Source organism: Larus michahellis, chromosome 2 (assembly GCF_964199755.1).
Source record: "Larus michahellis chromosome 2, bLarMic1.1, whole genome shotgun sequence".
Lineage (NCBI taxonomy): Eukaryota > Metazoa > Chordata > Aves > Charadriiformes > Laridae > Larus > Larus michahellis.
The window spans coordinates 154,623,720-154,651,140 of NC_133897.1; the positions used below are offsets into that span (position 1 = coordinate 154,623,720).

A 27,421-nucleotide genomic window follows, 5' to 3' on the forward strand; every position below is an offset into this window, starting at 1 on the left:
ATGCATTGGGAATTTTTTCCAATATCCAAACGTATGTTATTAATGTTCTGCAGGGGTCTGATTTTAAAAGGAAAAGGTGCTCTGTAATTCAACTAAGCATATACTGAAAAAAGGGGAGAAACCGAGTTTAAGTCCCATGCTCTGATCCATTGAAACAGATTCTTATGCTTGTGTGGATCCAATCCTACCACCACAAAATGAAACAAGGTACACTATGTGTTGAAAAGTAAATACTAATATTCAGAAGCAGTTTTTTGGGGGCTGAGAATGACTTCAGAAGAGCTATTAGTCAGGGAGGCTGTAGTCTGCCCCAAAATATTATAAATGTATTTAGAATATATGTAATATGATTTCGACAGTATGCCATTAAGGCACTGAAAAGCAGGTTTTAATAGTGTAGTAGTGTAATTGTGTAATTAATTTTCCTTGTCTATACTATTGCTGAAGTATACTTTGAGTATTGTTTATCTAACACACCTATATTCCCTTGTTGTCAAAAATATCTTGCATGATAATCCATAATCATAGAATCATAGGATCATTTAGGTTGGAAGGGACCTTTAATATCATGGAGTTCAACCATCAGCCTAGCACTGCCAAGTCCACCACTAAAACATGTCCCTAAGCACCACATCTACACGTCTTTTTAAATACCAGCTACCCTGGGCTAGCACTGCTATCTAAAGCAGTGGTTTACCTTCCTGCTCTTTACTGCTATCATTAGCCTCAAGCAGCCTTCCTTTTTACTTAAAAAAAAAATCTGGCACAAAGCCTGTTGAGTGTTACCCCCATCAGTTACCTGCTCTCATTCACCGGTGACTGCCCAAACACAAGGGGTAGCACAAGGAACTGGGCAGTATGAGGTGGGAATAAGCAAGTGAGGGTAGTGTCACTGGTGCAGAACTTGGCTGTTTCAGTGATAGCCTCAGATGAGTTTTTAATGGAGATCTGAGAGCAGTGAATAAGATTTAGGGTTTCCTGAAAAATGGTTGGGTCCCTTTTCTTCAGAGAAAAGTAAAACATTGAGTGCCCGCCTTACTCTTGATTGGAGGGAGTGAATCACTGAGCCTTACGGCATAAGCATTCCTCATAGGAAATGAAAGAACCATACCTAATAGAGGATGTATATGTAAACAGACCTGGAGAAACAGTCTACCATAGTAGGTCCGTGTGACCAGTTGGCAAACAGTTGGGTAACTTGTTTAAACAATCCTGACTTCTGCTATTATTTACTGAACTGCAACTTGCTGTGGGCTGGAACAATTTAATGCTCTCAGTAACCCGCAATCCTGGAATCACAGAGTCATTGGGGCTGGAAGGCAGCCCTAGGGATCATCTAGTCCAACCCCCTGCTCAGAGCAGGGGCAATGAGAGCAAGTTGCTCAGCGTCGTGTTCAGTCATGTTTGAATACAAAGGGTGGAGACTTCACAATCTCTCTGGGCAACCTGCTCCAGTGATTGGTGACTTCTCATAGTTTCTTTTTCCATCTAAATGGAATTTCCTGTTATTTCAGTTTGTGGCCATTGCCTTGTTTCTTTTCACTGGGCACTGCTGAGAAGAGTCTGTCTCCATCTTCTTTACTCCCCTGCATTGGGTATTTATACACATTGATGAGATCCCCCGAGCCTTTTCTTCTGTAAGCTGAACAGGCCCAGCTCTCTCTGACTCTCATAGAATCATAGAATCATTTAGGTTGGAAAAGACCCTTGGGATCATCAAGTCCAACCATCGTTTCCACTCTACAAAGTTCTCCTTTACACCATATCCCCTAACACCACATCTAAACGAGTCTTAAACACATCCAGGGATGGTGACTCCACCACCTCCCTGGGCAGCCTATTCCAGTGTCTAACCACTCTTTCTGTGAAGAATTTTTTCCTAATGTCCAGCCTAAACCTACCCTGCTGCAGCTTGAACCCATTCCCTCTTGTTCTATCGCTAATTACCTGTGAGAAGAGACCAGCACCAACCTCTCTACAATGTCCTTTCAAGTAGTTGTAGAGAGCAATGAGGTCTCCCCTCAGCCTCCTTTTCCTCAAACAACTTCTTTCCTCTCCTTGTATGAAAGATACTCTGATCCCTTAATCATCTTCGTGGCCCTTCAATGGACACACTCCAGTATGTCCATGTTCTCCAGTTTGTCTAGTTTCCTCTGAATAGCAGTACAACCATCCAGTATATCATCCACTCCTCCCAGTTTTGTGTTATCAACACTCTTGCTGAGGGTGCACACTGTCCTGTCATCCCAGTAGGTAATTAATGAAGATGACAGAAGAGTATCGAACTCAGTATCAACTCCTGGGGTAGACCACTGACTTCCAAATGGACTTTGTGCTGCTGATCACAACCCTTTGAGCCCAGCGTATCAGCCAGTTTTCAGTCCCCCTCACCAACCACTTACTGAGTCTGTATTTCATCAGTTTTTCTAAGAAAGTGTTATGGGACACAGTGTTGAAAGCCTTGCTTGTCCATCAAGCTAGTAATTTCATTGTAGAAGGCTCTCAGGTTAGACAGGCATGGTTTCCCTTGTGTAAATCCATTTTGACTATGGATTCCATCCCAATGGCATTCCCATGCTAAATATGGAAAATGGTTTCCAGGATTAGTTGCTCCATTACCTTCACAGAGATCAAGGCAAGGCTGATTGGCCTGTAGTTCTCCAGGTCCTCCTTGCACTTCTTGAAGTGACATTTGCTCTGTTCCAGTCATCAGGAATCTTCCAAGATTACCATGACCTTTCAAAGGTAGTTGTTGAGAGTCACCTTGCAATGGTGTCAGCCAGCTCCCTCATCACTTGCTGGGTGCATCCGATCAGTTCCTGTAGGTTTATATATGTCCAGTTTGTTTAGATGTTCCCTAACCTGATCCGCATCCATCAAGGGTACGTCTTCCCTGACCCAGACTTTCCCACTGTTCTCAGGGGCCTGGGATTCCTCAAAGCTGATCTTACCTCTATAGAGGAAGTGATGGGTTTTTCCATTTCCTTTGTCACTAGGGCCCCCATCCAATTCTCCAGTGGGGCCGCATTTTCCCTAGTCTTCCTATTGCTGCTGATGTAACTGTAGAAGCTTTTCTTGTTGCCCTTCATGTCCTCCACCAGACACATCTCCAGGTGGGGTTTGGCTTTCCTAACACCTTCCCTGCAAGCTTGGACCATGTCTCTGTATTCCTCCCAGTTATAACAAATTTCTTCTCCACTGTTTGGAGGCTCCTGGGCCTCTGGATACTGGTCTGCTGTGGAGCTAAGTCAACTCTGCTTCTGTAGGGTCCTTATTTTGGCACTTCTATGCTGATTTTTACTGGCCGAGCATTCAGACCCCTCCTGCTACACTCACACATTAGACATAGTGTGTGCTCTGATGTTTGCATTGTGCAGCCTCAGTGTGCTCAGATTTGGGTAACACACATGCATGCAGCTTTTCCTGATGGGCAGCTAGAAACCTTTACAATTATGCAAAATAGATTTTAAATTCATATTGGTAGCTTTTGTTACAGGTGTAAATAACATCTGAGAAACAAAGTCTCAGAGAGCATTACCATAGCTCTTCTGGGTCTCCCCGGAGAGAAATACATGAACCCGTGCAGTGTGGGACATGGGCATCTGTACAGAGCCCATCTAGAACGTGATCTGTGTATGCACAGTAGGGCTGCTACATCCTGAGCATAGTGCACTTACAACCAGAGTATTTAATTTGAACAGTCACAGTGGCCCTATCATGCTTGGGCAAAATTATTGGGCAAATAGAAAAAAAGGAAATACCTGGGGAATTCCTGGTGTAGAGAAGCTCCAGCCATGGGGAATCTGGAACATAGAGTTTGGGATTTGACCTTTAACAACAGTACTGTTTGTCACTTACCTCAGTGCCAGTAGGATGAAGCTATAAGTGATAATCGATACTGTGTAGACTTCAGTGTAATAACATACCTAGCGTGATCCTCTGAAGGTCAGAGCTAAAAAAATTACTTGTCTCTTTCTTTAAAAGTCTTTTATGTGCTGGATTTGGATGGAAGCAATTGTGTTATTGCAGATAATAATAACTTGAGAATGATCAGAGTTGATAATGTCTTAGCTTGATGACCTTTACCTGCTTATGAATGACTCAGAATAGCGTTGAAAAATTCAAGTGGTTGGCGGTGATTTGTGAGCATTTATTAAGGCAAATCGGATAATTGCCTTTAACATCACAGATGGCTTGTATTTTCTAAAGTGCTTTTATTTCGGTGCAATAAGATGACTCAGAAACTCAGTGGGATATCATGACCCTGATTTTTCATTGCCTCACACCTCATATAGTGAAAATTCCCAGTGCAGAGGAGGTGTAGGTCCAGAATTGAAGGATTTGGCGCTGTTACTATGCAAACATCAACTGTTATCAGCAATGCAAAGCATCACAGCTCTATCCCCTTTCTTATGTTACTGTTCCCCATCAGTGTTATATATTAAGATCATTCCACACAGCATTGCTTTATGTTTCCCCTTTGTATTTTGCATGTTTTTGCTACCCAGAGAGACAAGGGAATTGCTAGTGACCCAACAGAACATTAAATTGTCCCTGGCATCCAGGAAAGAACACCTATTCCACATTCCTAAAAGCCTTCCACTTATTTCTGAGCAGGTTGTTTTGTTTTGCTTTTTAATAGAAAGGGAATTCCACATGTATTCCAAGCACAAGAATTCAGAGCGCTGCTCCATATGGGCAAACGTAACGTCTGCTATTTCTTGGCAGAGGAGCAGCAGCATAGGTCTGCTTCCTCTTGGCAAGGAGCAGGAAGGGTAGGATTCATCTCACTGAACTTTATCTAGCAAAGCATCGAGCACTCAATAAGACTACATTTCCTAGAAGCCACCAAGGGGAGGAAAAGCAGCATTTGTTGAAGCTGCTTGTCATCCTCTCTCCTGACAGCAGCACTAGCCCAGATGACCAGCGAGCTTAAACAGGTGACTCATAGGGAACTAGGTTTGCAAAGAGAAATCCTACTCTCACTGCCCACTTGTTATATTTTCATTTGTCCTTGAACACAAATGCTCACACTTGTGGGCACCTATGTCTCTGGAGCTTCAGCCTTAAAACTAAGGTTATTTCCCAGGAAGCTTTTCCTGCCACAATGTGGAACTCAACAGAGCTTAAGAGACAGTGAAAACTACAGCATTGCAAAACTATAGTGTTTCTGCAATGGGGCATCGTTGTATGCCAAGAAACACCACTCCAGAAAGAGCATTACCCAGAGAATCTGACATACATCTCTGCTGGAGTTATGACAGAGAACCAATAGTTTCTCTCGCTGACATTTTCAGTACCATACAGTGATCTCCAGTGGGGCTAACAACAGAGCTTACAGCCTAGTACAGACCTCTACCATGTAATCTAAGGGACTAGAAGCACTGACAGGAGGCAAGATTGTAAATTGCAAATGAACAACGGGATATAAGCATGCACAGGTTTTATCTATGCAAATACATAGCTCGAGCTGCTGGTGCAGTGGGGATACATCAGCTGGAGTGACAACAAGTAATTATCGGCTCTGTCCAGCCACTCTGCTAATCTAATCACTCAGCACTGCTAATCAAATCACTCCAGTAGCTGGAGTGGTGTTTCCCTGAATGCCGGCACTCACTAAAACTGAGCTAAGCGCAAATGAAGTCATTCAGGTGTATTAACTGAAAATAATGATTGCAAACGAAGACAAGCTTTGGGAGTGCCAAGTTCTCAATTCCTACTTTCTCACACCCACAAGCATCGTTCCAGGAAAGCGAATGGCATTATTTTGGATTAAGTTGGGGTAGAAGCAAGGAGAAGATCCGACTGCAATATCCAGCATGACTCGGTTGACCCACAGCTCAGGAAAACAGAAATCTCTGTCCACACTGGCTGAAGTGGCTGTGCATGGGTCTTGATGCCAAGGCCAAGGGTTGGTAACAGACTGCTAAGGGTAGTTAATCAACCTGAATAATGCCCTGTGATACTTATTTGCCTGGCCTAGCAGGAGAAAACACCAGTTTGGGAACAGCACATAGCTACATGCCCAGCTAAAGGATTACTGCTGCAAGGGTGAGAAAAGGGATGTGAGAAATATTGGTTTCTAGGGGCAGTGCACCTTTCCCACTGTCGCCCAACAGCAGAAGCAACAAGCCCAGCTCGCCAGGACTCTTCTGAGCTTTCACTTCAGCTCTGGCCCCGTTTCATGTTTCCCTGTGGCCAAAGAAGCCCGCTGCCTCTCTCTCTGTCCCCATGGTTATATGGAGAACAGGGTCTGTTAGGGGACAGGGTGCTCATCTTTGCAAGTGGCTTTGCCTGAGCTGCTGAGAAGCCTTAGGGAAAAGAAGAGAAGAGGAAAAAAGAAGGAAACCACGGAAGTCAGCAGTGCCAGACAGCATTGCAGGCTGAGTACGTTACTTAAGTGCCCTTGCAGACATTATGCAGTTGTACCAAACTGGGTGTAGATGTCCCCAAGTGCCCTGCTCTGACAAGTTGCAATGGAGAAGCTCTCAAACATGCAGTAAGCCCAGAAATGCAAGTGATGTTTGTGACTCTGGCATGTAGATGTTCCAGCATCAATTCAGCTGTCTAAACACAAGTGTCTGGTGCCCTTTGAGATTCTTTCAGTGACATCTCTGACAGGACAGGCCTTGCGGTGGACTTTTCCATCACAGTCTGGCTTCCTACCGACCAGCGGGAGCTGGTGCGACTGTCCTCTTGGGCTCTGGGACAGAGACTACACCCAGCAGTTGTGTACTTCTGTTTGTTGTCCCAGCTGTGTGGAAATGTCTGCCAGGAATAACAGAGACCGGGGAACGGCTCAACCCTCTCCTCCTCAGCCCTGTGTGGAAGGTGGAGGTAGCCTTCAGCCTTGTCAGCCTGCACTCCACCCCACGTGCGTCTCTGAAGAGCTGGAGGCCACGCTCATCCCCTGCGCCGGGGCAGTAAAGGTGCATTCAATGTGGCCACGCATCGGCAAAAGCTGCTGGGGGTCACGGTGCACACGGGCACAGTTCTGACCCACGCTCAGCCCCGAGGAATACATTGTGAGTGCAGGTTTGCAGACCAGGAATGAACTGCAGTCAGACATGGGAATGCTATTGGTTCAACCCACACATCTCAAGGAACTGTAGCCTGAGCTGGTGTGACTGGTGTGACTGCCGAGGGCAGTAAGCAGCCGAGCTCTGAGCCTAATGGCTTTCACAGCATTATTTCTCCAAGGTAGCAGGCAAAACTAGTCTTCTACTGTGTGTCTTACAGGTAAGAAATCTGTGCTTTCTCCTAAGATTCCTACTGTAGGTTATATTTAAGAATATAAGTTATAATGAGTTCATTATTTTCAACACACAGGAAGAAAACAAAGCACAATGTTTTTGTTAGGCTTTTATTTTTACATTTTATTCCTTTTTCTACTAGTTTGAACACATCTGTTTTGTAAAGTTGTAGCATCAGAAATCTGAGTTGTTATGTGACAGAACTACAGATTCCAAATACGACTTTTTCACCCTTTTCCCAAACAACAACAAAAGCAATACACACCAGCCTTGTAAGGGTTTTAATTTGTCTACTTTTTCTCTCTACTACTCCAAAAGATCTTTTCAAAGAGTTTTCTTTTAATTGAGTCTGGAAACCATCCACTTTTAATGAGAACTTACCGACACCTAATTGCCATCTGCCTCCTTCAGTTTCTCTCATAAGACTGCTCCACTTTTCCTTTGTGCTCTGAACTGCTCCTCTCTTGCTGCTGCTGTTTTTAGTTCGAGTGAATTCTTAAGTCATCTTAGCGTAAGTTTTAAGTCCTTAATTCTGTATTTCACCTCTACCTATTCCAGAACTACTCTAAAAAGTCTTTAGAGGTAAATTCTTATTAGCTGCAGAATGTAGACACAAGTTTCCTACCACAACATGGATGATGCTTGCCAGCGTGCCTCTTTTACAGCAGTGTCTTTTCTTATCTGATGACACCGTATCAGAAAGGCAAAGCAGTACATGGCAATATGGTGTGAGAAAAGTACTATAAATCTCACAAACATGGAAAGACGCAGTATCTCCTGCAAAATGAAATCTACTCTTTTGCTGAGAGCCTGCACAATGATGTGCCTTTAATAAGGCCTCCAAACGAGCAATCAATACTGCTTTGTGGTAGCCTTCTGCCCTGTGCTGAGTTCACCCCATGTCAGAAGCAAGGAGTCTTTCACTGACTGTGGGCTGAATAGGTCTTTCAAAAATGTTTGGCAAGCCACATCTTAACATGTTCTTACTGTGATGCCATAAAAGGGTTTATAGAAAGTCTCCAGTGAAGATTTTCCTGTTTTCCTTCAGTTAGTAGTTTCTTTCAAAATTCTACTGATGTTTTCAGGTTCCCTGGTTTGTTTGAAGGTAAGCTTCCAGTGATGCCCCTGCATCGTGCTTTTCTCCCTTAAGAAGACGTTCAAATCCTAGGACGGTGAATTGCAATCCTTGGTCAGATATTGATGCTCTCAGATTTTCTTCCTGGCTGAAAAAAATAGAGAGAAAAGTGAGCTATAGTAGCAGATGCAACTTGTGACATTAGTGCTATTTCTGGGCATTTCCTACCAGGAGGGAAGCAGAGCAACACATAAATGGTGTGTGAGCTGATGGGCCCATCATGTCAACCAGCCATGCTTCGGTAAGGCACGGAAGTGCAGTGTATTGGTCACTGTTACCTTCTTAGGAATTCTGTAAGTAATTGAATATTTCATATTATTTCAAACTAGAGCATCTAATACACACTCCATTGTCAGGTTTTTCTTCTGAAAATGAGTTGAAGTTTTGCATAAGCCAATTGTACATAATTTGCCTATCATTTTAATAGAATAACAAAATAGTGAGTAACTTACACTGCACAACTGCATTTGGAAAAAATTCATTTGCAAACTCAGATTAAGATGCTTAGGATTGTTAGGCCATCTTGTTGCCGGAAAGCCACTTAAGATTTGTTGAATCAGATGTGATGAGGAATCTCTTTAAAATAATTGCACTAACCATTCCAGTACTCCTGACAATTACTTGTTATTCTGCAGCCACCTAGTGAAGATAAAGACTGGTGAAACATGTGTCCTGTGTTCAGTTTCTGATCTGCTTTTTATGTCAGTAAAGATTTGAATTTACGCCTGTAAATTGAAGTTATCTCACTGACCATTAGGCATTTTATATCTCTGCTCATTTGAATCCTTCTGTTGTTCATAGAACAAAATAATTTGTATGCTGTTTGCATCTATAGCTTGAAGGGTAGTTTCTCTGTTTTTATGTACAAGAGTCTTTCAACAGCAATATACTCTCTCTTGGTTTTATTAAGTGTTCTTGCCTCAAATATAGTGGCCTTACTATTATCCCAAAGGGCATAAGTAAGCAGAGCTTTGACTTCATAGTCTGAGGCATCAGGAATCAGAGCTGCAGTAGCACAAGATGAGATAAGGTAGGTGTTGTGCTACTTATGATCCAGGATTTCACAGTTTCTGCGGGTTTCTGCAAGGTCTGCCCAGGGCAGGCTTGAGATTCTCTGCAGTGGTGCTGATCTACACCTCAAGTAGAGAGAAGCACAAAGTTTCTTTAACAATACACAAGAAATAAGCCTATGAAATAAACAGTATGCCTGTCATTTTTCTGGCAGTTCTAAACTTTGATACCTGCAAGCTATTTCTTTCTAAGACCCAGGTTAGATTATGGTCCTACTGGAAAAATTATATTCCTAAGAAAAGATGACTCTTTCCATCTGAAGTGTCATCTGGCAAAGTTCAGCTTCTGTCCTGCTGAGTTGATGCAGTATAAGATGATCTGTGCCTCTACTACTTGTGCTTCTGTATTCTTTTCTAATAAAGTGAAGAAATAAAATAAAATAAATTAAAAATAAAACAAATTAAAAATAAAATAAAATAAAATAAAATAAAATAAAATAAAATAAAATAAAATAAAATAAAATAAAATAAAAATTCCAAGCAATACTGGATTTTGGACTAGTTATTGAAAAACATGGATACCATTTCTGAGAAGCATTCAAACAATTGTCCAAAAAGGCTCTGCAATTAATTAGATTCAAAATCTTGTCTATGAACAAAAAGGAAACACGCCTTATATGTAAAGTCAAGAATTTAGTGTTTTTAAAATTGAAATCTTAATAGATTCGTCCAGCAATCACTATTGGCTCAAATTTATGTATTGCAGAAAAAGAAAAAAAGAATAATAAAAAATGAATATTTTATACAGAAAGGAAGTGTCAATAATAATAATAATAATAATACTTTTTAAATTGTTATTTTAAATAACAATTAAGCAAAAGATAAGCGAAAGTAAAACAAATAAGGCACAGCCACCTGCTCAGAAGAACAATTGCCATCACAGCTAAACCAGGTGAAAGCAAAGCTCCAGGCAGGACAAGGCAGGCTCTGGCAGAGCCAGTGTGACAAGCCTTTCTCCTGAATGACAATACTCTAGTACTGCCCTGGGGAGTTGCAAAGCTCCATCCTTGGAGGTTTTCAAGACCCAACAGGGCCCTGAACAACCCAATCTGAATTCAGTGTTGACCCTGCTTTCAGCAGGCGGCTGGAGTAGAAACCCCCAAAGTCTCTTCCAGCCCACATGGTTCTGTGACACTTTACTGACACAAACTCATATAGACACATTTAAAATGTAAAAGTTTATTCCCTGTAATAAATGCTGGGAGGGGTCTGTTATGCCCAGGCAATAGATATTGGTGTTACTCATTCAGTCCAGAGTATATTTCTGTACAACAGAGTTTCACAAATACCCCTCCTAGCCCTGCTAGCCCCACGGACTTGAACCCTGTTGGTCACAAAGGTCTCACCTGGTGCTCTATGACTTTGTTCTCACTGACTTTGTCAACGACTTTGTTGTCATTGCAGATCATATGTTGTCATTCAGAAGATTAAGTTTCTCCTAAAAAATCACACAAGTTTCTGTGATTGATATCTCTTGCTGTAAATGATAGTGGAAGTAACTTCTGTTACGTGGGATCAGATTAAGCTGAATTTTAACTCTGTGCACAAATCCTTCAGCAGAGTTTCCTTCATCAGTGACGCCCATAATAAATGTCTGGACTCTGCACTGCATTAAGATCTGATGGTAATGAAGCCCAGTTCCCATTATGTATTTGCATATTTATTGTAGCAGTACTGGACGTGTGTGCTTTTCTAGTAGAGAGTTCTGCAGGTACACAAATCATACCCATAGTCACATCTATATGCAAACAACCATCTCAGGAATTTCATCTTCAGGTAACAAACTACACATAAGCTGTACAAGTCTTAAAACATTGCAAGTAAGCAGTCTTATGTTATGGAAAGTAAAAAAATCTGCATCCAACAGTACTTAAATAGACTTCTTGTCTCCCTAATGGCACAACAGAAACACTGACAGTCAACGATGTTGTGTCTTCGCTGTATTTGAGGTTGCTTCTGTCCAAATGCCAAACAGTAACGCTGGCACTTCAGGGAACTATCACTTGGGTGGTGCACACTGATGTGTGTCACCCAAATGTGCCACCACTGGTTTTTTGCAGTGTTCCTATCCAACTTTCCTCACAAAAACATCAAGCCGTATAAAGAGGATTCTGTGGGACACCAGCAGCACCCTGGTTCCTGCTGCACCTCTGCCTTTCCCGGAGTTTGGGGGTTGTGTTTGCAGTACTGTAATTTTCTCTTGGCCATACTTTAAGCCATGTTTGTAGTGCTCCTACAGCTCAAACAGCGTGAGCTGTACATCACCTACTCGCTTACTTCTGCTGTCACCAGCTCGGTCTGAATGGCAATGTCTCTGCCCTTCTTTAATGTCAGATCTTGTTCAAGCAGTGTGTTCAAGCTGCAGTTCTCTGCAGCAAGGTTTAGATGTTCTCCTACAAGCAGGTCTCTCAGTGTTTCACCTGCCATGTTTGCAAACTCACCTGAGACCAGCGCTTGCCATGAAGCAGCAATGCACAAAGCAGCCGGTTCTCTAAAAGCAAAAGGGCTTGGAGCCTCTTCCCCCCATTCCAGCTTAGTGCATAAGCAGAACGGGTCTTTTTCTCTGTTGCAAGATTATTGTAAGTATCTGTTTTTCAAATGTTCAGGAATTCAAGGTTTTCACAGCTTTTGGAGGAATGGTGCAGATGGGTTTTTGGTTTTTTTGGTGTGTGTATGGTCGGACTCGATGATCTCAAAGGTCCTTTCCAACCATGAAGATTCTATGATTCCATGATTCTATGATTTGCACTGATGTTCTTTTTGCTAAATGGTTGAGCACCTTGACAGAAGGTAAATCCAGGTTTTACAGTGCTTATTCTAGATGCACAAAAGTACTGATGTAACGTGGCTACAGTAATTGCACAACAGAAGGAGTCTGACACCAAGCCCGCAGAGGGAGGGCAGCCAGGAGAAGGGGGTCTGTACTTCCCTCCCTGCCCAGGGGTGCCTGGTCAGTGCCTTCCACAGCAGGGCACCACGAACTGCACCTTTCCAAGGGATGCTAAGTGCATATAGTCCACCACATATAATAGGAACTGCTGGGCTGTCTTCTCCTTGTAGATTATCTGATTTATATGTCCGATGGCAGCTATTAGAAAGCTACAGTGAAAGATGAAATAACGTAGGCTTTGATCCTCCTGCAAGAGGAGACTTGGCTCTCTGCACGAAGCTGCATGAGCCTAGACAACATTTACTTCCACCCTTTCGGTCTGAAGGATGCTGTGCTGCTCTTAGTGAAGACAGCTTTCCCCAATCACTGTGAAGGGCTCTCATTTGCTGTTCTTTCACATTCTCAGTCTTCCTCCAGAAAGGAGGAAAGGACAGAAATACCAGGAATGTAGAACCACTAAGGACTTACTGGGCTGCGATATCTGTGGGAGGCATTTGACAGTGGGGGTTATGGAGCATCTTTTCATCTTGCTGCTTGGAGAATGAGGGAGAAGTGGAAAAGGGGGAAGCATTTCTATGAATCCCCTTGACAAATTCTATGGCAGGGTGCAGACATTGCTTACTCATTGCTTAGCAGAGAGATGATAAAGGTCAAGAAACGCAGAGGTAGGACTGTAGAATTTGAGAGCAGGTGTGGTTGACTGGACAAGACTGGCTGGGGAACAGGGAAATATAAGTCCCTGTTTGACCTCTGGCAATTCTTTTTGCTAATGTTTCTATTTACATTTACTGCTGGATTGTTGCCAGTCCCTCAGTGAATTGCTGTCAAGGAGCTGTATGACATCACTCTGCATCAATATATGGTATTTTTAGTATGTTTGGATATAGTTCACTTTTTCAGCTATGCATCAAAAATCTAAGTCTGTTGGCCTTATCTAGAAATGACAGAGTTGGCTTTTTTGTTTTGTTTTTTAAAGACAGCCATCTGTCTATCTCAAGCCTATTCAGAGTTCCCACAGGCGAAGTATTTTTAACTATTTCAATTATAGTTGTATCAACTGTTCTGTAATTATTGCCTTGTAGCTTTTCCCTGCTGCATCAACACCCTTTTTGTAGCCTCTTTTTAGAGAAATCATGATCTTGTTCCTGTCACCCAGAGGAAGAACTCTCCATGTGTTATTTGCTGAGGAGCAAAACTAAGTGTTTGTAAAGCTATATCTTCAAGTGGTGCTTCTACCTACTGGTGTCTAAGTATCCTGTCCAAGTAAAAGGCATAAGCACATTTCTTCCTCAGCAAACTTTCTCTTTTGTTATAAATCAGCAAAAAGCATCATATGTTTTGTATTCATAGTCCCTGTGAATCTATTCATTCTAGTTTTCTCTGAATATTTAAATTAAGAAACTGAAATATGAGTGAATTAAAGATAAGTCAGGTAAGACGACCTGCTGCTGATGGCCCTGACTCCACGTAATAAAGTATTCTCAATTAGGTAAGTAACCTGAGGATTTTATTTAGTGTTCATCACTTTTTATGTCTATATTTCTATATAGCCTGTGCAGTGTTTTCCACAAATGTTTAATAACTACATTTAATACCATATAATTGGACTCTGAAGTCACATGTGATTAAGTCTTCCATCTCTGTCTCAGCAAATACTACATTTTCCTACCTAGACCATATAAATTTGAAGACTGAAAGTCATCTGACACAATCTAGCATCTAATTTCCATTCCTCTTTCACTCAAGGCAATGCATACACTGTCTTATTCAAGATAACACAGTTTTCAGGAAGGCTAATATCTCTTTCTCTAACTCTGAATAAAAATTGCATTGGGAATACTCTGTGGCAACATTTGTAATGAGAAGTGAATTTTTGGAGTAGAAATAATTTTAATTACATTTGCTTTTCTCCAGAGACTCAGATTGTCCTGTCTTTGAAATAATCTAATATATTTTGCACCATAGGGCTCTGAATATATTTTGCTATGTTATTAAGACCGTTATTTAGTTGAATACTGCAGTAACTGTGAGCTGGATTGGCCCATTGCCTGCAGAAGCTAATAAGATACAGAACCAGGCAAGTATTGCAAAGTTGCTTTCACAGACTTCTCTGTAAATCTCCCCCTTTAGGCTTATGGATTTACATGAATATGGGATTGGCAGAGCATGTGACATCCTGCTGATAAAAGGAATGTAAGACTCAGAGAAACTCTGTGCTCCTGAATTCTCCAGCAGAAATTTGCATGAACTCCTAGGGAAAGAGAAGTTCACCTCCTTCTACTGTGGGTAGAAGACGACCTATTCTATAGAATAGGTGTTTGTAAAACCCAAGCATTCATTTGCTGGAATAAATATTTATGAGTATAAAATATTACAGGAGGGCAAAGACACTGCATTTTGTCCATCTGGTTGGTCCTGAAATACTGCCAACGCATATTAGCAATTTCTAAGATAAGTAAGACTCGGACATCTGTCCTCTCAATTGTCTACCTCAATAACAATGCCATGAGCATTGTGACCAGTTTTGTTAACCTTTCTAATATTGTTTCTCTCGCTAATCATACCAGCAAGTATCTGCGTGGGTATAGCCTACAGTAGTAATTGAAGCTGTGAAGCTGCTTGGCATGCAACTAGTCTCACTGGTACCCATCTCACAGCACCCATCTGGCATGTGACTGTGGGGTTCATGCTAAGAGCGTTGATAGTTACAGGTTTGGGGGCAAAGAACAACTGGAGTGTGTCCAGAAATAGAGAATGGAAGGTGCCTACTGCGGCAAGCACTTCTACTAGATCTCCTGGTGATACACTATAATCTTCTGTGGCTATTCTTTATGTATACTTGCAGCATAGCAAAGGCTGACTTCCGTCCATCAAGAAAAACCTTCTGCATTAAAATATGGGTAGCTTTCCAGGATACACAGGACACCTGCATAACTTTAGGAGGCTGAACACCCTGTTCATTCTCCATGTTCCAGTAAGAGAGGAGTTCAAATGCAGTATCTGAGCTTCTTATTTTGTCACATCTGATTTTTCAGAGAACCAGGAGCTCCTACAGCTTTAGGATGAGAACACGAGGCTTAAACTTAATGGCTTTTCTACAGTCTAGCACTTCCACACAGAGAATGCTTCTCCTTAAAAAAACACAGTCATGTCATTGCTGGTCTCTCTCATCCCCCAAAACCATGTGCCAGTGATACCTATACATTTATGTATGATATCTATAGAAGTGGATGGAGATTGTGCTCTTTTTCAGGCAAGAGGCTTTTTCTGTCAATACACAGTTCTTCCATCTGCCCATGGTGCTTGTCTGGGGAATCTTTAAGAAGTTGGACCCTCTCTAAAGTGTGCCTTGGATTGTGAGATCAGTCATGTTCTGCACTTAGGATGTGTATCAAATGTCTTTTGTACAGTGTCTTTAGAAGCCATAATTGTCGAATGGCTCTTGAACATAGTTACATGAAAAGAAAGGGTATTAGAGGAACACAACTCAAGCTATTTCTGGAATGGCAGCCAACCCACCCACCCATTCCCCTTGCTACTGTCCGAACATCTGTACAATTGCAGAATCGTGGGATAAAGAAACAAATAATAATGAAGACGCACATGGGTCACTCAGTTCTGTTTCGTCCAGTTGGGGAAACCATGGAATAACTGTTTCTAATCTACACCAGGCTATACCCTAAAGTATAAGAATGTATACCAGCATCTTAAAACAAACTCCAACTCCATTAGATAAATGAAAAGTTCCACTATAACGGGCGATAGGAAAAATAGAAGAATTCAAGGACCTCATCAATGTCCTTGGAAGGAAAGTATTAAATAAAACTCTTAAATTATGCCAGGAAGTGGTTTACTACATTGTGTTACAGAAAGGACAGAAGAAAGAGCAATACCTCAAATTCCCCAGACCACCAGTGTGACCCCAAATCTGGTAGTTGTTTTAACACTGAAGAGGGGAACAGGGTATACCAATCAATCACCTAAGAATTTAATGACTCTAGAGCCACCACTATGTTCCATTTGCAATTTACATTCTCTTAGGTTGTTCAATATCCAGAGTTTCATAAAAATATGAAATATTCTTCTTTCTCACTCATTCCATCTCAGAAGTTGAATTATATTTATCAAGGATAACATTTTCCTTTCTCCTACTAAGAATGATCCTCCTCTCCTACCACCTCTCTGGGAAAATAGGTTCAGACTCTATATCTTGTCACTTTTTTTTTTTTTAAAAACTCTGCCTGAATTTAATTTCTGGGATGTCTAAAACTCGTCTGCTGAATTTCTAGGCTAATAAATACTCATTATTGATTTATAGCATTTGATTTTAAGACAGCATTATTATTTCACCTAAACAGTTCTGCTCCCTTTTTAACAATTTCCCCTGAATATGAGGAACTGTCAGTCCCCTCCAAACCTTCATTTGCCTAGGCTAAATAAACCACGATCTTTCAATTTTTCCACATAAAATGGATACTCCATTTTCCAAAGACTTCTGTGTTCTTATTCCAATTTGATTTTGTTTTCTTTGAACATAGGTGAGCAGAACAGAACACGACATTCCAAAGTATTTCAGTGTCTTGTGCAAAAAGTTTTTCTTGTGGTGACCCTCTACTTTCTTGCTGTTGGTAATATGTCTCAACTTTGTGTCATCTGCAAATTTCATTAGCAAATAGTTTCATTCAGCCTCCTTGGCCACTAATATATTAAGCAGCATAGGTCCCAGTACTGGTCATTGAGGCAGTAACCACTGTCATTCTCACAACTCTTTTTAAAACATGATTTAGGACAAATTTTTCCTTAAACAGCTCTCTATCCACTTCCGATTAATCTCTAATATGTTCAACTTAAATAATTATTTCCTATAAAGTGTTGTAAGAAATGCTTAACTTAAATCTATCTAGATTATATCCGCTGCATGACCTTTGTGTAGGAAATCACTGATTTTATTACCAAAAAAAAGTTATTACATTAGTCTGTCATGAGCTCTCTTTGATAAAACCATGCTGCAATTTAGTCTGCTTTCTATTGCCTCTCTGTTCTTACTTATGCGTTCTTCCAAAATCTGTTCTAAAATTTTGCAGAGAGTCAAAGTCACGTCAAAAGGCCTAGTGTTGCTGAGAATAACTTCTTCCTCCTTCTCTGAAGTTAGGTACCACATTTACAACCTTCTAGACAACATTTACAGTTTCACTAAGCCCCTCCTACTGCCATTTCACATTCCAGTTCTTTTGATGGTCTGGAATAGGAATTTCCTACATCCTGGATTTTATTACATTAAATGGTCTACGTTTTGTTTCCATCATGGAAATTGGAAGCCCTAATGCTCTAACTTAATTACAGATTTGCATTTGTTCATATTGCAATTTAACATGAAGAACTCAACCTATCCATAGTTATCTTTGTAGCCATTGCTTCTGCGAGAGCTTCACACCCGCTGAAACAGAGTCCAAATCACCACCACTTCCTATTGATTCATTGACCATTTAGTAAATAAATCGCTATTCCACCCTGTTCAGACCTTTACTGCTAGAAGTTTCCAAACAATTGATGTTGGGAAATTCAAGAATTATATGATCTTATACAATTTGCACTGATAGTTATTTCACCTGTTATTTTGTAAAGAGTATAATCCACATTGCTGTCAAAAGCTGCATTTTCATAAGTCCCTTTTACTATACTTACAGTGCTTCCTTTACCATAGTGATTTTCCCAAAGACATTCTGGTTTAACAATAGCATTTCACCTTTATTTTTTTACAGTCAAAATGTCACTAATTTTACAGAACTTTCCTAGCCCTGCAGCTGCTACAAGCCTGGTTTAGACTGTTGTACATAGTCTTTAATTTAATTTTGTAGCACACACGACAAAAGGAAATTGGGCACTAATTTCTTACTAAGTCCTCATTTTCTGAGGCTTTAACATAAATGTTGGTTTTTGTTTGGCATAAAATGCAATCATCTAGGATTTCTGTGATAAAATACTATGTATTTTCTATTAGAATTTTGTTACAGGTTTTATAAACTCTATTCATTATTCATTCTCACACAGTTTTTTTCCTATTTTGGGGTATGTAACTTTCTCCAGTAACAAATGGTTTCAGTTGGAGGAGTCATTTTAATTGATACTCATGTAGCTCTGAGCAAATCAAAGGATCAACTTTGATCGTGGGTTTTGTGATAGAGATACCAACCTAGTAAAAAATGGCCTGAACCATTCTCATGTTTCATGCATGTTGTCAGTAAATCCTTATGCAGGAAGGAAATTCAGCCATGTTCTCATCTAGTATGAACTTAGGTGCATAATGAAGATTTCCAAGGAAAACCTTATCCCAAGCACCCAACAAAGTGACTTGATTTTCAGAAGGCCTTCACTCTCAGCAGCTTGCCGGAGGGCCAGCGTGCGTGCAAAAGGGAGGGTCTTTACCCATGAACTGTACCATCTCAAATCTTCATTTCAGGTGTTCAATAATTTTCACTGGTGGCTTAAACTGTATTAAAGAATGCATTTAATAAAACCCCAAAGGCAGAAATGATGATTCAGCCCCTCTCTGTGAGCAGTGACAGCGGATTTCAATTCATGACATACAGAAGACATATATTTTATCTATCGATAATTCTCTGATCCCTCCACATTTTGAACTCCCTCTGCTGTCCTAAACGTGCTTGTCATTGAATATTTCCACGTAAGAATGGGAAACATGATTTCAGGTACTACTCAGCTTTCCCACAGCAATTCATCCAGCCCCAAGTTTTTTCCCCTTTGCCATCTCTTTGCCTGCCTGAGTGCTGAACTGTGCATCGTGTCCAGTCACCCAGCTGCAAAATGCCCAGCACCTCCTGGCCTCTCAGCCACATACCTGGCGTGTCTCCCTCAAGGAAACTGGGAAGGACAATATTGACCTTTCCAATGACTGGAGTGTTGGAATTGAAGGATACAGGCTCTTTAGGAAAGACAGGCAGGGCAGATGAGGAGGGGGTGTCACCCGGTGTGTCAATGACCAGCTGGAGTGCATGGAACTCTGCCTGGGGGTGGATGAGCATATGGGTCAGGATTAAAGGGAAGGCAGTGACAGGTGACATTACAGTGGGGGTCTGCTATAGGCCACCCAACCAGGAAGAGCGAGCGGATGAGGCCCTCTATAGACAGATAGGAGCAGCCTCATGTTCACAAGCCCTCGTCCTCATGGGGGACTTCAACCACTCCGATATTTGTTGGAGGGACAACACAGCAGGGCATAAGCAATCCAGGAGGTTCCCGGCATGTGTTGATGATAACTTCTCCAAATGATAGAGGAACCAATGAGGAGAGGTGCCATGCTGGACCTTATTCTCACCAACAAGGAGGGGCTAGTGAGGAATGTGAAGGTCAAGGGCAGCCTTGACTGCAGTGACCATGAAATGATGGAGTTCAAGATCCTTAGAGCAGCAAGGAGGGTGTACAGCAAGCTCACTACCCTGGACTCCAGGAGAGCAAACTTTGGCCTCTTCAGGGATCTGCTTGGTAGAGTACCATGGGATAAAGCCCTGCAGGGAAGAGGGGCCCAAGAAACTTGGTTCATATTCAAGGATGCTCCAAGCTCAGGAGCAATCCATCCCAACAAAGAGGAAGTTAGGCAAAAATGCCAGGACACCTGCATGGATGAACAAGGGGCTCCTGGAAAAACTCAAATACAAAAAGGAAGGCTACAGAGGGTGGAAGCAAGGACAGGTAGCCTGGGCAGAATACAGAGAAATTGTCCAAGAAGCCAGGGATCCTGTTAGGAAGCTAAAGCCCTGGTAGAATTTAATCTGGCCAGGTATGTCAAGGGCAACAAGAAGAGCTTCTGCAGATATGTCAGTGATAAAAGGAAGACTAGGTAAAATGTCGGCCCTCTCTGGAAGGAAATGGTAGACCTGGTCATCCGTGATATGGAGAAGGCTGAGGTACTGAATGACTTTTATGCCTCAGTCTTCACTGGCAAGTGCTCTAACCACACCGCCCAAGTCGCAGAAGACAAAGGCAGGGACTGGAAGAATGAGAGTTCAAGAATCAATTTTCAACTTCAAATTCCCTAAGAAAAAAAAAGGTGTGGACATGAAAACACAGTGACCTAAGGACCTATATTCTAGACGTCTTCTTTCTTATGCTTCCCTGTGAACCAGGCTCCTTGGCTGAGCCTTGCCTGTCCATCACTGGTCTCCTTCCCTCTGAGCCTCACAGCCGGGCCATTGGCAGGCCAGGGTGGCCCAGTGTGGCCCAAATGTGCTCAGCCTGTCTGCAGGGACAACTCCAAATACAGCCTGAGTGCTGGGTCACAAACCAAAATCTTCTCAGTCCTTGGAGATTAGGATGCAGTAGTGAGTGTTTGTGTGTGTTTCTGTATGTGTGTGGGTTAGATCTGTTGTTTGTTCATTATTTTTCAGCTGAGTATTAGAAATACTTGAGATTAATTTGTCTGCGATTGCAGCAAGATTGAAATTACTTCTCATTATTAAACAACATTGCTGGATGTCCACAAGAATCCTGTGTTGTCTGTCTTTCCTACATAAATAATAATAGCTATTTTCTCTGGCTATGACTATTACATGTCAAATCTAATCTTCAATCCCCTTTGCTTATTCTGTCAATATTTTTTGCTGCTCCTTTAAAATAATATAGAAATGCTTTTCAGCATGCTACTTGGCTGCTACCTGTTGCAGGCAGAGTTAATGTCTCCTTGGTGTTTTCCATTAATCCCACAGTAGTAGAGTTTCATTCCTTTCATTTGTAAAATTTTCTTTCTTTCTGCATAACTGTGTGAATAATCTGCATTGCAAATCATTATTTCTAAATTATGCATCTTTGCTGTAAGAGATGATCTTCTGCAAGTGTTTTTCTAGTGGCTGGTTTATTCAAAAAGATTTCCTGAGCTTTCTCCTCCGACTCCTCCCACATGTCATCCTCAATCAGAAACATCTCAGGAAGGTGGAAGGATATTAGCCAAAGGGAAAATCCCTGTTCTCATTAGGCATAATAGCTCCATGGCCAAAAGATTCAACAACAGGAGCCTGGCTTTTAGGGCACAGGCCCTCATTCAATTACCCTCACGAAGCACATCACATGAGCATCCCTGCAGCTGAGCGTTGCCCTCGTTGGCAGCACTTGTAAGACCTGGACCACTCTGACCACGGCTCTGCAATGCACTCATCCTTCAAAGTAGGGCAAGCTTTATCCCAGCCTTTTGGTTTGCCAATGTAGAGCCAATTACAGGATCAGGAAACCATGCTAGCATCTAAGTATGATTTTAGGAGGTCTTAAAAACTAGCCTTAATTTTATATGCCTTTAAAATATTGGAGCACTATCTTCAATAGCAGTGGCATAGCTAGAATCAAGAACACATTAACGCTATCCCAAATTGACACATCCTACCAAAAAAGTCCTAAGAAAGAAAGTAAAAAATTCAAAAAGAAACAAAAAATTATTAACTTCCCTTGAGAAAATAAGCAAGTGGCTACCTGTAGTCTGGTGACAACTGAGCTGGTGACAACTCAAAGAATCAGAATACAGTTGTCTGAGGCACCATGAGAGAAGAGCTGAGTATGCCCACGCATGTTCCCATGACACGTCTTAGTGCATGGTCTAACTCCATCGGAGCTCAGTGACAGTTTTTGACAAGCAGGAATGAGGAAGAAGGTCCTAATGGCTTATCAGAACCATTAAGAAAATTGGATAGGTGGAACCAGTGCCTCATAGCAAAATGACATATCGCTGTATGACTCCTGAGATTGCCAACACTACTCATTTATTAAAGATGCAGCACTCCTGTTACAGCCCGTAAAGCACTTGCTAGCACTGTCCATTGCAGGAAAATCACCACTAAATTCCTTAATTCTCATTCTGTTCTGCTAATGAGGATCCTGTGTGTTTCTACGTCTGGGGTCCCTAATTAACCGAACACTTATCTTCTTTGAGAGGGAAAGATGCAATCAAGGACATAAAGGTCCCATCACTTTGGCTATCTTCTTCCTTAAGTGTTAATAGAAAAGAAAAAGGAATATAAATAGAATGTCATTTTGCTTTAATTAAGAAAAATGAAAATAATTGTGTATTGTGTTTCCACTTGTGACACCTAGTTGGATGCTTGAAGTACAATTAAATTGAGGTCAGACAATTTCAGAAGTGAAAATTCTTGGCGCCTGTGCTGAGCTGAAGACAGCCGTCTATAATAATGATCATCTGATACTATTTTATTTACCATCTTTGCATTCTGTACTTCTACACTTCTTTTTCTTTTTTGGCTTGAATTTTTACATAGTTATCCCATTTTTAATTCTCAGCTAGCATTCATGTAGTAGTTTGGTTTTGGTTTTTTTTCTGCTTCCTTTTCCCTTGCTTTCTATAGACTCTTTTCCTTCTTTGCCTGTTCCACCTGTCTTTTTGCCTGTCTCACATGCATCTGTGAAAGACCACAGGGGAGACCTTGTGAATAATCAGATCTGACTTTCATAAAAATATTTGGATGCAATGTCAGGTGATGCTGAATAATGATTGTGCTCCTTTTTGCATGGCCTTTGGAAGAGATCAAGCAATGCAAAGGATTTGACTTTGACCTTGCTACCTGAATAGTAATGATTCCATGTAGTTATTGCTTGTTCTAAGAGTCATGCAAAATGCATGTGCCAGACTCTATTCGCACTCACTGTTCAGTAGCTGTTTGGGTATAATTTATTCTTGAGATGACAGAATGCAGTTTACAACTTGTATCCTGTATACCTAATGAGACAATTATTCCAGGAGACTCTGAACTATTCAGCAAAATTGACACAGAGCAAGCAGAAAGACCCTGCTGGAAATGAAGACTGAGTTTGTTTAACCCAAAGGGCTCCTGGTTAGGCTGTCATTTGCTTGCACGTAACTTCCATTTGTGGTCTCACAAAGATGATTCAAGCCATGTTTCCCAAGGCTGTTCAGAAGATCATAGAATCATAGAATAGTTTGGGTTGGAAGGGACCTTTAAAGGCCATCTAGTCCAACCCCCCTGGCAATGAGCAGGGACATCTTCAACCAGATCAGGTTGCTCAGAGCCCCGTCCAACCTGACCCTGAATGTAGGAAAGTAATGGTGAATAAAGTGAGAAGGGCTGAGGGGAGAGGGATGGGTCTTTCTTTCCAACTGGCACAGTGAGAGTGGTGTCTAGCAAAGGAGGGAGACAGCCAAGAGACAACATGCAAGTCGGAAGCAGAGATGTCTCGATGTCTTCCAAAGCACTGTGATATAGTATGTATATTTAACACATTATTTTTAGTTTACAAATGTTTGTTGACAGGAGTGACAAATAGAATGCGCATATGGGAGTGAGGAGCAGGAACGAAACATTCCGTCTCCACTTGAAATAGTCTCCTTGTAATCCAAACAAACACACACCTGCAAATTCCTCGCAAGTCAGCCAGCTGAAGGTCAGAAGATGACTCACTTTGCGCTCGGCTGGAACACCCACTAAGGTAAGCCTGCGTGGACATGGTGTTTCGTGCAATGCCATGGGATGTTGAGTAGCTGGGAGTAGCGATGTTGCAATGCAACATTTTTAAGCAAGGACTTTCTCCCTTCCAAGCAACTGAAAAAATCTGCCTGCAGAGTTATTTTTAAAAAAAGGATAAATGCAGTGCAACATGGGCTGGAAAGGAGGGAGAATTTAAACAGAACTGCAGGTCTGGATGTGGTGTTTACTGCTTTGAACTTCTCAGGGTCTATTCAGTAATTCTGTGGGTCAAATTCTGGGTGGCAGCCCTTACTCAGGAAACACTCCTGATGAGGTCAGCACAGGTTTTGACCATAAAAACCAAGTATCATATGTTAATAATATCAAATCATGTATATTAGCCTTTAGACAGCCAGCTTCCAAGATGTGCCTAGCTGGCGTTTCTGCATGGAAGTGTAACTGGAGAATAAATCACAATATGTGATACCACAAGTCGCTATTGGGTGCAGAACCCTATGCATGTGGAAAAGTATAGCGCAAAAACATAGCAGTAAAAACTAAGAAGGGACTCATAGCTCTATATCTTTGTCCTTTTTTATTATAATTTAAATATACTTACTCAGTTTCAAAGGATAATAGTAGTCTGTAATTACTCTTAAAATGACATATATTTTTAGTAGGTTTGAATTATTCAGAACGTCAGAATATTTTGAGGACACATTATTCAGTGAGCGGGCATGTCAGCGCTGGGCGTTTGGGTAAGAGTAGGGTGAGACGTGCTTTGTCACCGCTCTCCATGGGGTGCAGAGCTGGGCCAGGACATATCACAGAGCAGGAGCCAACATCAGTCTGTCATTGAGACTTCAGAGGGGACATGAAATCCTGGCTGTTATCATCCCAAGTCTGCTCCTCTGGCTAACAGTTCTGCCTGGATGGCCAGCAGTCATGAAGTACTTACGTCATGCCCAAGTGTTGGAGAGCATGTTGAACCTGTCTTTCATTTTTTACAAAACCCTGAATTTAAATCCATGCTAGCTTTCGCATTGCCTCAGTGAGGACATGGATATTGCCAAGTTTTTTAAGAGAATGACGCTATGTAGACTGGGGCATAGTCATATACCTTCTTGAATATGTTCTTTGATTTTGTTGGTGCTGATATGCTCTTCAGAGCAGAGGGAGGAGGGAGATGGTGTTGTCATTGGTACTTTTTGCTGGAAATGAACTTAAACCTAGGCTGAAGTTGGGAGCTGGTGCTCTACTGGTCCTTCTTTTTTCTTCAGAAGCATACAGAAGAGTAGAAAATACTTTTTTTTCCTTTCCTTTTCTGATGTTTAATTTTGTTCCCATGGTGACAGCTGCTTTGTAAATATCTGAGAGAGATGCTCTGTGCTGTGAGGAGAAATATTTTCAAAATGCACAAGATTCAGAAAGGAGCCCTGCTCTTTTTGTCCCTTCTGCACAGACACAATGCCTCAGAAATTGAGTCCAAGGTTATAAAGAACATATATTTGTCAATTTTAATTGCATTTTCTGTGTTGACTGGATTTGAAAGTCCTGATCAGAGGATTGTATTAAAGAAAACAAGATCTGGCTAAGCAAAACTGAGGTTCCAAATTTGATCTTGTCTGCATGGTGAAAAAAAAGTAACCAAAAGAAATCAAAAAAGGGGTAAGACTCTAACAAAAAAGAAATCCTGTATCATTTCCCTAAATCGAATATTGTTATATCTGTATTTTGGAACTGGAATAAAAATGTGATCCTTCACTTCTGTTTCTGCAACAAGGGTGCACAAGACACGGGGACAAAGAGCAAATCCGCTCCAGTTGTCTAATTGGACTGAGTCGTTGCTGAATGCCAGCCTGACCTAAATGGAACTGAAGGATTTTCATCAACCTTTCATCCTTTTGTGTTTTCTAAAGTTAATCTTCCTTCCTTTGTGCTGCGCTCACTAGGCTGCAGCTGAGAGAACAAGAGGTAGAGCTGAACTCGGAGCATCTTTCCATGTCCAGCTGATAAGGAGGTGGTTTGCTTCAGGCTGGAACTAAATGACCTATTCATAATAAATGTTTTTCAATTAATTTCATCTTTTCTTTTGCACATCAGTTTATCATGAAGAGACTGGGTTTTATAAATACATTCCTCATCTAATGTCATTTGATGAATACTTCAAGAGAAAATAAAGTAACTGCCTTTGTATTGCTTGAAAACTGTCACTTGAAGGCTATTTGCCACTCGTTCTTGATGGCTGCTGCAAATAGGAATAAGCAGACGGACGTATTGGGACCACTCTGCAGTTGTCCCCTGGAGGATACAGAGCAGCGAGTAGCATCTACTTTGGAAGAGAGCCTTTGAGTTTTGGTCACTACAGCCAAGTTGGTTCAAGTTTTCTCTACACTCCAAACTAGTGATGGACCATGCACCCACCCTGTTGCATTTTACATGTATATGGTAGAACGCAATACCGTTAGAGCAAATGTTGGAGCAAGGCTGCGTTTTGCCTCTCCATTTCCCTGGGATGGCCGCCCTTCTCCCTTTTTCCAACACGGTGCCAAAGTGGAGACATTAAATGCGTAAGTTGGAGGGATAAAATGCTCTAGATCACAACCCAACCCACCAGTCCAATTAGATCTGCTGCAAAGAGGCAGAGCATCAAGAGAAGGGAGATCTGAGGGTCCTCAACCCTCATCCAAAAGAGTTTCGTGGTACATGAAACATTGCTGGAGGGGGCTGCAGCATTCACAAAATATACGGAGTATCATTTAGCTGCAGGCTTGAATTATATGCAATAATAGGTTGTTTTGTACCAGTTAAACAGATGCAATGAAAAATAGCAACAGAAGAGCAAAAATCCCGAAAACGTGATGCAGCGAGTCTTGGTTTGCTGTGTTGGGCCATGGATTTCCCCCGTTATCCGCTCCGTTCTGCAGACGTTCTGCTGCTTCCTCCCAGTCACCACTGCTCGGATTAAAAGCCCGAGCTCTGTGACATATGGCTGCTCCGATGGCAGTGGATCTCTGGGCTTGTTTCCAGCGCACTATAGCTCCAATTTACCAGAATGGCACTTATAGATGTCCAGTTAAAATGTCCGGTTTTATCAGGGAAAATGCTTTCCCAATGGTACTCTTTGCTACTGAATAGAATTCAGGAATCATTTTGCCTGTTATGACTTTTATATTCATAAAGAATGCAGACATGAAATACTTAATGCAATGTCCTAATTAATGCAAATATGCCAAAAAACCTTTATTTTCCAGAGAAAATTATATTACACTGTTACATTTCCACATTTTGTGGCTGCATATTTTATATACTGTAACCATGGTTACTGTGTCATTAAAGTCTATTCAGAGGGAGTTGGGCATAGCATAGAGCTATCACAGAGAATGATTGCTTTTGTAAATTTAAAAGAAGCTCTGCAGCTAATTAGTGTGAGTTTGTGTAAATTGGACCAATGGAGAGCACGAAATTTGGAACAAATTATTGTAGAGTCTGAAGCAAATGGAGAACGTTTTTATTTGATTTAGGAACTTGCCTTCTGCATCACAAGCCTCTTAAACTTTTAACTGCGTAAGGCTGAAGGCACACGCTGGCGTACCGCTGACAGCAGGAATGCAGGTAGCCCTTGCTGAGAA

General features: G+C 41.5%; 1 long non-coding RNA gene across 1 annotated transcript in view; it reads left to right on the forward strand.

Annotated features, from left to right (window-relative positions):
• LOC141739787 (uncharacterized) overlaps positions 1 to 27,141 on the forward strand; it is a 31,998-nt gene extending 4,857 nt beyond the window's left edge. The window contains exons 2-3 of the long non-coding RNA XR_012585790.1: positions 23,637 to 23,811; positions 25,573 to 27,141. This is a non-coding gene — a long non-coding RNA (uncharacterized LOC141739787). The remainder of the gene's footprint in view (positions 1 to 23,636; positions 23,812 to 25,572) is intronic.
• The last annotated feature ends 280 nt before the right edge of the window (positions 27,142 to 27,421 follow it).